This window comes from Peromyscus leucopus, chromosome 10 (genome assembly GCF_004664715.2).
Source record: "Peromyscus leucopus breed LL Stock chromosome 10, UCI_PerLeu_2.1, whole genome shotgun sequence".
In the NCBI taxonomy this organism is placed as follows: Eukaryota; Metazoa; Chordata; class Mammalia; order Rodentia; family Cricetidae; genus Peromyscus; species Peromyscus leucopus.
In genome coordinates, this window is record NC_051071.1 from 44,219,250 (window position 1) to 44,228,262 (window position 9,013).

Sequence of the window (9,013 nt, forward strand, 5' to 3'; positions counted from 1 at the left end):
ATTTAAATAAAAACAATGAGCTAACTAATTTTGGGCATAATGTAATTCATCTTAAAAATTCAGTATTTCTAAGTGCTTAAGGTAGAATTAATACAACATTGTCCATGTTTGTCATCTGTCTTTCCTATGACTTTGTGAATGTTCCCTTTGTCAAAACATTTTCTTAATTCTTTCAACACAGTTTCAGACGAGACACATACTTTTTAGCCAATTTGTATTTTTAAACCTCATTTAGTTTATATATGAATTATTCTATAAAATCTATGATTATAGGAGATTTAAGTAGCATCATAAGTAACATTTGAGCTATTGTTTTAATATTAGTAGTTGTCTGTTCGATCAGAATAGAAAGATGATTACATTGTATGCTGACCAACCTAGTAACACCTGACTAAGGAGCTACCTTGGGACAATGATAAACTGCTCTTGATGGTAAAAGGGGGAAAATCACATACTTACCTGTTGTGGAGTATTATTTTAAGGTGTGCTACTTTTTTTTTAAGTTGCACTTGTTTAACTCTGTGAAGCTGTGATACTGTGCCTGTCTAAAACACCTGATGGTCTGATAAAGAACTGGCCAACAGCAAGGCAGGAGAAAGGATAGGCAGGGCTGGCAGGCAGAGAAAATATATAGAGGATGAAATCTGGCAGAAGAGATCAAGGAACCAGGGAAGAAGGAGGACATCAGGGGCCATCCACCCAGATGCACAACAAGCTAGAGTAATAGATTTACAGAAGTAAGAGAATGGGAAAAGCCCAGAGGTAAAAGGTAAATGGAATAATTTAAGTTAAGGAAAGCTGGCAAAAGTAAGCCAAGCTAAAGCCAGACATGCATTCAGAAGTACTAATATGCCTCCTTGTGCATTTACTTGGGAGCTGGGTGGCAGGCCCCCACAAAGAGTAAAAACAACCAACAGCACTTACCTGGCAGGGGAGATACCATGACAGTGAAGATGGTTTTCCTAGTGCAAGGTTTATCCATTGTACTCAAATTGCATTGACCCTTGTAATTTCTCCAAATGCAGGGCAACTGATTGCAGAATTTGTTGTAGTGGTGGCCTCATTTGTACTCTTCCCTGAAAAGAAAAGAGAAGGAACAAAAAAAACCCAAAAAACACAGATTTTTGGAAGACAGTGTTAGCATAAACATTTTATGGTCATTGGAGCATAAATTAAATACCGTTGGACTTCAATAATATGTAAAATTTTATTCGAAATCTGAATAAATCAACAGGGAACAAATTCAAATCCATGTATTATTTACATCAAAACTGTATTCTAGGATTCTAGAGAGATGGCTCAGAAATTGACAACACTTGTTCTCCAAGAGGACCTGGGTTCAATTCCCAGTTGGGCAGCTTACAACAGCTTATAACTTTAGCTCTGGATGATCCAATGTCTTCTTCTAGCCTCCAAAGACACTACACATACATGTTGCATATAAATGATGAAAACACTCATGCACATAAAAGAGTAATAAACACAAACACACACACACAGACACAGAGAGAGAGAGAAAAAAGAGAGGGTCAGATAGACAGAGAAGAAAACAGAGAAAGAGGAGGAAGAGAGAGATGGAGGGAGGATGGAAAGAAGATATATATATATATATATATTATATATATATATATATATATATATAGAGAGAGAGAGAGAGAGAGAGAGAGAGAGAGAGAGAGAAAGAGATGGATGAGAGATGAGAGAGAGCAAATGAGAATGAGAGAGAAGACAAAGACATGTATGACAAAAATTTTAAGTCTCTGAAGAAAGAAACTGAGGACAATATCAGAAAATGGAAAGATCTCCCATGCTCATAGATAGGTAGGATTAATGTAGTAAAAATGGCAATCTTACCAAAAGTGATCTACAGATTCAATGTTATCACCATAAAAATCCCAACACAATTCTTCACAGACCTGGGAAGAATACTGAACTATGTATAGAAAAATGGCTTGGTATTGGCATAAATACTGACATGTGGACCAATGTACTCTAATTGAAGACCTTGACATTAATCCACAAACTTATAAACATCTGATTTTTGACAAAGAAACCAAAACTATACAGTAGAAAAAAGAGAGCATCTTCAACAAATTCTGCTAGCATAACTGGATGTCAACATGTAAATTTCAAATAAATACATCTCTATCACCATGCATAAAACTCAAGTCCAAATGGATCAAAGACAACATAAATCCAGGTACACTGAACCTGATACAAGAGAAAGTAGGAAGTAGTCTTGAATGCATTGGCACAGGAGATCACTTACTAAATATAACACCAGTAACACAGACATTCAGAGCAACAATTAATAAATGGTACCTTCTGAAACTGAGAAGCTTCTATAAGGACATGGTAAATGAGACAAAATGACAGCCTACAGAATGGAAAAAGATCATCACCAATCCCACATCTGACAGAGAGCTGATCTCCAAAAATATATAAAGAATTCAAGAAACTAGACATCAAAATAGCAAACAATCCAATTTAAAAATGGGCTACAGAGTTAAATAGAGAATTCAACAGAAGAATATCAAATGGTTGAAAGACATTTAAGGAATTGCTCAACATCCTTAGTCATCAGGAAAATGCAAATCAAAACAACTTACATTTTACACCTGTCAGAATGGCTAAGATCAAAAACACTGAAGACTATTTATGTTGGAGAGAATGCAGAGCAAGGAGAGCACTCTTCAACTTTGGTGGGAGTGCAAACTTGTATAGTCAATTTGGAAATCAGTATGGTGTTTTCTCAGAAACTTGGGGATCAATCAACCTCAAGTCCCAATGATACCACTCTTGGGTATATACCCAACGAATGCTCAATTATGCAAGGACACTTGCTCAACTATGTCCATAACAGCATTATTCATAATAGCCAGAATATAGAAACAATCTAGATGCCCCTCAAGCAAAAATGAATAAGAAAATGTGGCACATGTACACAATGGAGTATTACTCAGCAGTCAAAAACAATGACATCATCGAATATTGCAGGCAAATGGATGGAACTACAAAATATCATCCTGAGTGAAGTGACAAGATTCAGGAAGACAAATATGGTATGTACTCAACTCATAAGTGAATACTAGATGTAAATCAAAGGATAACCAGACTGCAGCCCACAACTCCAGACAAGCCAGATAACAAAACGACCCTAAGTGGGATGCATGGAATTTTCCCTTTCCTGGGAAGGGGAAATAGATAAGATCTCCAGAGTAAACTGGGAGTGGGGGTCAGCAACAGAGGGTAGGGGATGGGGGATGAGAAAATAACAGAACAGGATGGTCTAGCTGGAACAGGGATAAAGTGGGAGAGCAATGAAAGAGATACCATATAGAGAGAGACATCATGGGGATAGGGAGAAACCTAGTGTTAGGAAAGTTCACAGGAATCCACAAGGATGACCCCAGCTTAGACTACTAACAGTAGCAGAGAGAGTACCTGAACTTGCCTACCCCAGCTATCACATCAGTGAATATCCTGTCATCATAGAGCCTTCATCAGTAACTGATGGAAGCAGATGGAGCGATCCACAGCCAAGAACCAGACTGAGCTCTAGGAGTCCAGTCAAAAAGAGGGAAGAGAAATTCTATAGGCAAGGGGCATCAAGATCACAATGAGGAAATAAATCTTTAAAAAAAAAGGGGGGGGGGCTGGAGAGATGGCTCAGCGGTTAAGAGCACTGGCTGCTCTTCCAGAGGTCCTGAGTTCAATTCCCAGCAACCACATGGTGGCTCACAACCATCTGTAATGAGATCTGGCACGCAGACAGAACACTGTATACATAATAAATAAATAAATCTTAAAAAAAAAAAAAAAAAGATCACAATGAGGAAACATACAGAGACAACCAAACCAAGCTAATGGGAACTCATGAACTTTAGACCAACAGCTGTGGAACCTCCATGTGACTGGACTAGGCCCTCTGCATAAGTAAGACAGTTGTGTAGCTTGTCTACTTAAGGGGCATCCTGGCAGTAGGATATGAATCAATCACTGGTCATGAGCTGGCTTTTTGGAGCCCACTATCTGTGCTGGGACATTTGCACAGTCATTCAGGGGAAGGGGCTTAGACTTGCCTCCACTGAATGTACCAGGCTCTGCTGACTCCCCATGGGAGGCCTTACCATGTTGGAGGAGGTTATGGGAGGTGGGTTGCAGGAGAAGGCTCAGGGGGAGTCAGAAGGAAGGAAGAGAGGGGGACCTATGGTACATAAAATGAATAAAAATTCTTAATACAAAAAGAAAATAGAGATATCTCAAAGTAATACTAATGTCCTAATGAAAAGCTGATTGGATATCTAAGTGGAGACTGTTGAAATATGTAAGCAAATGTGAGTTATTTTTATTACCTTAGGATAACACACAGGAAAATTGTATGAAAATAGATATTCAAAAGTGAAATATCAATAAAAACAATAATAAAGGAAATGTATCTAGAAATACAAGGCATAAAGTTTTACATGTAATTAAACATCTTCTAATCAGAAAGTCTAAAGTAGCTGAAGAAACACCATTGACTTTCAGTGATTCAGTGATTCCTGCAACTTCCTTGTTTGTTAGAACATTGAAGTTTTTAGTGATCTATGTTATTTAATCTCTTTCAAAGTTGTACAAGCTCTTTCCAGAAAATCTTAACTGATCTAAATTATTCTTACTTAATTCAATTTGAACGAATAAACCTTGACTAGTATGTCAATGACTTACAATTTAGTAAGAACAGAGAAAAAGACTTTTAAATGGAATATCCAATTGAATACTTAGATTTGAAACATTTTAACCCTATGGACAAAGAACATCACCATTTTTTTAAATTAAGTATCTTGTTATATATTTTTGTATCACCCTGAAGTACATTAATTTTTTCCACGTCCTTCTTTAATTTAGTTGCTGACAGTTTTTCTCTAATTCATTGTTATATCTGTCAAGTATTGCATAATCAAGTAGCAAAGCCTGAGTATCTCAAACACCAGAAACTTAATTTCTCACAGTTTTGGCACATAAATTCAACGTTAAGGTGTCAGAAGTGGTCATTCCTAACTAGGGTAAGTGGGTATGGGTTCTGTCCCAGGCCTCTCTTCTTAGCTTGGCAATAGCTCACTTCTTTCCATGTTAGTTATCACGTCATCTTTTCCCTGTTGCCCTCTGTGCAAATGATGATTTTCCTTATTTGATCATGAGTGTTTGGAGCAAAACCAACTGTCAGAGTCTTATTATAATCTAATTACCACTTTAAAGTTAGTTCTATCCTCCCAGTAAAGGTATATCCTGTAAAGAATAAAAATCATAATCTACCAGGGTTGGTTGTAATAAGAAAGGAAGATGTGAGAGAGGCATAAAATATGAGATAATAACCAAAGTAATTTTAATAAAATCTAAATTGTATTAAGCTTTACTTTGGAATAAAAAATTAGTTTGTTTTAATAACACAAAATTGCATTTCTGTCAATAATTATACTTTTCTTTGGTTTTTGGTTTGTATTATTTGTGTATTTAATAACAGCATTTCAGAATTTCCAAGGTCAACTGTTCTTTCTTGATGTGTTAAAGTTATCAGTATGGAAAAATGAATCATATTTGAATGGTGAAATGGCAATTGGTATGAAATTCATTTACAGCCTCAATATTGAAATGTCACTGTTTTAGTGGTTTTTCTATTTTTTTGACAGAGCACCCTTACAAAAGCAAATTAAGGGGGAAAGGATCTAATTTGGCTTCCAGCTCTAAGATGTAATCCATATGGTAGAGAAGTCAAAGAGACAGATGCTCAACGAAACTGGCCACATTGCATCCATAATGCGGAAAGAGAGAGTAAGGAATACATGGTAGTGTTCTGCTCACTTTTTCCATATTACAAACTGCTTTACACCTTATGCACTGAATTGTGACACTCATAATTAATTATTAATGATATTACTTAATTAATGTAATCAAATATTACTCTTCATAGGCATTTCATGATACCAGTGTCCAATGTAAATTTAGATTCTATCAAGTTGTCATTAATCTTTAGGCATCACAGTAGTAATACAGGAAATGTCTTTGTTTAAGATGAGTGGAGTGTTAAATATTAGAGAAGACTTGGCTCTGAAGAATTTGATAGATTTAAAAACAAATTGGTAAAATCTCAGTAATTATGCAAAGGGATCATAGGTGGTGTGAGAAACAAAGTAATTATTGTACCCAGAATGATTTATTTTACATTGTTATGAATGAAAGTAGTTAAAAAAAAAAAACCCAAAGCCATTGGATAGTGTAAAGTAAATAAAATACAAAAAGAATGATTAAAAATAAGAAAAAAAATACCTTAAATTGTTGAATGGGTATCTCGATTCATCAAAAAAAGATACACAATATAGTTAGCTATTCATGAGTCCAAAATTTGTTTCACGGATCAGGAATTATGTGATACTTAGTTTTCCCACACTATGTACTTGAATCGATATAAAGGACATTCTCTCATATGTCTTAGTTGAACAATTCAGTAATAAATTTGTCATAGGTAAGTTAATAGTTGAACTACTTGATATATCAGATTAGTGTCCTACATTAGATTAGGTGATATGAGAAAAACAACGGAAATACCACATTTGTCATCTGTATCTGGTTTACTGTCTTTTTAAGGTTAGGCTTATATAAATAAATGAATGGGTGGCAAGTTACCTTAATGAGATGCTACCTGGCAGGGACTATTTGTCATTCAGGTTTAATGTGGGCTCATGATTTTAGAAGTTCCAGTCCAAGGTGCAATGATGAACCTAAGTTTTGTCTCTGATGAAGGTAGAGCATGATATCAGCAGTGTGTACAGGAACACGTGTGCGTGTGTGTGTCTAAGCAGAAACCATATGAAAAGGTCTCGGCTACAGAATGGATGAGCTTCTGGAATCCCTATCACAGTCAAACTAAAGCAGATGAGTCAAACATAATATATGTTCCCAATCTAGGTGATAGTGGTAATTTACAATTCATATTACTTTATAAAAAGTTAAGGAAATGATGCCTGACAATATTTTTAAATGATTTCGCTTTTGGAATATTTTACAAAATCTAAGTTAAATAAGATTTTCTATAACAATTATCATAAACAACGTAAACATTTGAAATTGAAAACAGATACTGTGATCTTATTTTCAATAGTCATATTAGTTTTAGTGATTTTGGATATCATCATTGTTTATGACAAGTAAAATATAATATGTGTATATACAAAAATGGAAATGAGTCCAGGTATTATGGATGGCCTCTGTAAGAGAAGTAATCATTCAATAAATATTTGAGAAATCACTGGGGCTAAGGGATGTAATACTTCGTTGATTATCTTAAGTGTTTTTTCATATTATTCTAATATAAAAGTCACAATAATCACTTCTGTGTCAGAAGGAAATACTCTCATTGTGGATGATGGCTAAAGAAATATTTTTACTTTCTATACTCTTTTTCCAGGTTGCCAACTACTTTGTCAGTTCAAAGAGTTAATGTCAGCTTCATTGCCTGTCTGCCGCACAAAGGGCCAAAGTGATGAAATAGAAGAGAAATAAAAATCTTGTTGCAAGATAATTATGGAATCATGTACAAACCTTTAAAGGTTAATGAGCTCTCTAGAGAAGATGAATGACAAGTCTTGAAACTGTTGTCTGCCTGTAATCCATTTCCCACATAATCCTAGTTGTGAAGATTTGACATATTACAGGTAATATGGGGTGAATGTTAACCGCAAAAATGGTAATTTAAGTAATGTGAGATTCACTGATATTAAAAGAAACAGCATCTGGTCAAGAGATAAAAGAAGAGAACATAAAATCTGGTGGCTACAAAAACCGAAGCACATCTCAATGATCAAAATGCAAGGTGAATAAGCAAAAAGCAATCTCTGATTCTTTCATGTAGGCACTAGGCAACAGGAGACTGATTTCTCTCTCTTCTTTCATGTTCATTTTCAAGATTATAATTAAGCAGAACTATTCTTTTATAGTTAAAGAGTGTAATGATAGCAAAGTTTTAAAATGTTTAGCAGAGTGGATTTGAAAACACTTAGATAGCTTTTAATGAAAGTATAGGAACACAACAAGAAATTTTCATACGTCATCCCTTTCTTATGTCATACACACTGCAAGGTCAGGCTCTCTACGAGACGACAAAGAAGATCAGCATGGATACTTGATAGGTACAACTCATTCAGTTATTGGTCAATATGTTAAAGTGAAATAATTTGCAATCAAAATTTATAGATTTGGTTTAATTAAATTTTGATATAGAACAGACTGTCATACAAAGTATTTCTGTTTAATTTGTGCATAGAAAAATGAATTTCAATAAAAAATATTTGGGTTTAGATTGAATGTTTGGTACTGAAATGAAGAAACTTGCATTTTGACTATCAGACATTATTGTCTCAACAGAATTGGACTGTCTGCAAAGCACCCTGCCATTCTTCTTATTTTTAAATTATGCTCACCTAGTTCTCTTCCCTGATCTCAACAGTATTCTCACTACCTAATAATAACTTGATTCCTATTTTGTTAAAATTAACTTTACCTTAGGTTGACTGCTTCCTCTTTAAACTTCTTTCCTTTTCTTTTTAAAAATATTTTATATTTTACAACTACACAGGAATGGTCTGATTTTTCAAAACAAAAAGCAAAAGAGTTTTGAGGGTAAAGCTGAGTTTTAAAGTGCTTTTCTGGTGTGTGTGAGGCCTGGCTTTAATCTCAGGGAAAACATATTTATGTGAAAAATTACTTATTCTTATATAAGAATTTACTTGTGTATGCATGTGCATCCATGTACAGTTAGACCCACCAAAAGTATGGAAAATACTCTGTTTTAGTCACTGTTTGTTTGCTTGTTTTAATCTCAATAATGTTTAATGAAATATCTTTACATTCACATTCACACTAGTATTTGACCAAGTAATTAGCCTAGATGAATACAGATAATTAACTATGATAGCTGTCTACTTTGTAAGTGTAAGTTTGTTAGTTTGAGGAGTTTAAAGAATTTGGACCAATA

The 9,013-nt window shown here is 34.7% G+C and overlaps 1 non-coding gene across 1 annotated transcript; it reads left to right on the plus strand.

The window, feature by feature from the left end:
- Positions 1–916: 916 nt before the first annotated feature.
- Positions 917–1,077, plus strand: LOC114692430. Its single transcript, XR_003734413.1, has one exon. It is a non-coding gene; the product is annotated as a U1 spliceosomal RNA (small nuclear RNA).
- The last annotated feature ends 7,936 nt before the right edge of the window (positions 1,078–9,013 follow it).